The following is a 1,581-nucleotide window of genomic DNA, read 5'->3' on the forward strand; positions in this document are numbered from 1 at the left end:
CTTAGAGGCCTAGAAGCAGACAATCCCCACAACTTGAAATAATTCTGTAATGCTGGATTATTTGTTAAAGTTGGAAGAAAATAGCCAGGTAAATCTGAATCTCTGAATATATGAAGGTGGAATCTCTCAAGAGTGCATAAAAGTCAAATAATTATTGCCTCCATAAGAGGAAGAGTTAGAGTTACAAGGAAAAACTTGCACAAGATCCACAGAAATTGAAAAGGGCCTTGCTAGGAATCTCTACTATCATATGGAGCACATTTACGGATTTTTAAGATTTGGGATAATGAAAATGAACTGATCGTGAGCATTTCTCTTGGAGTAGAATAGAATAGAATAGAGCTGGAGGGGACCTTGGAGGTCTTCTAGTCCAGCCCTCTGCTCAATCAGGAGACCCTATGCCATTTCAGACAAGTGGCTGTCCAGTCTGGTGGTAGATCTGAATAATTTAACATGCCTGTTTAGAGGATGGAAGGACTTAAAACCATTATTTGTTAAGCAGGTGACTAAATGACCGCCTGATTTTATGACTATTTTTGTGGCAGTCGTTAAGTGAGCGACTTAACTAAACCAGGAGGAAACTAATAGGTTTAAATTGTTGTCTCGAAAAGAAAAGAAGAAATAGGGGAGACATGATAGCAGTATTCCAATTTCTGAGGGGCTGCCACAAAGAAGAGGGGGGTCACGTTGTTCACCAAAGCACCAGAGGGAAGGATGAGAAACAATGGTTGGAAGCTGATCAAAGAGAGAAGCAACCTGGAATTAAGGAGAAATTTCCTGACAGTGAGGACAATCAACCAATGGAACAGCTTTTGCCTCCAGAAATCGTGGGCGCTCCATCACTGGAGGTTTTAAAGAAGAGACTAGACAATCACCTGTCTGAGATGGTAGAGGTTCTCCTGCTTGAGCAAGGGGCTGGACTAGAAGACCTCCAAGGTCCCTTCCAGCTCTATTCTATTCTATTCTAAAACATAAGGAACTATTGTAGACCTTGCATTGTGTCTTCTCATATTGAAAGTATTGCTTTTGCTAGAATATTTTCAAAAAACTCTTCTTTTTGGAAAGTCCTGGCAAAATAATGCATAACATCTTAAACTTGTACCTGCCACAAAAATTTCAGCTAGTCTGGGTAAAAATTGCATTGTAGGAAATGATTCTTCCTAGGGTAGGCAACCTTGGCTCTTTTATGACTCGTGGACTTCAACTCCCAGAATTCCTGAGCCAGCCACAATCCCAATCACGCTGTGTCTCATGGGTTTTGCTACCAAATAGCAATAATCAGAAGGGACCATTCTTAATTTCAGATTTAAGCTCTAAACCAGGTTCCCGAGTCCGTTAACTTAGTTTCCACATCTTTGGCAAAGATCCACACTAACTGGGAAAAAAAAAACCCCTTCAGGTAGAATTTAAGGCTTTATGTTGTAGCTGTTTAGCATTTCCTCAAATGGCTCCTGTGGTAAAAAAAAAGTCTTCCAAAGAAGTTTCTTTGCTGATCATGTTCCTTCTTGAGCTGTTATTAGACATGCTGCAGCAGGCGCCTGCTCCAATTTGGACTTGGTTATTAGCCCCCAATCTACAAAA

Source organism: Protobothrops mucrosquamatus, unplaced genomic scaffold (assembly GCF_001527695.2).
Source record: "Protobothrops mucrosquamatus isolate PMUCROS unplaced genomic scaffold, P.Mucros_1.0 scaffold4794, whole genome shotgun sequence".
Lineage (NCBI taxonomy): Eukaryota > Metazoa > Chordata > Lepidosauria > Squamata > Viperidae > Protobothrops > Protobothrops mucrosquamatus.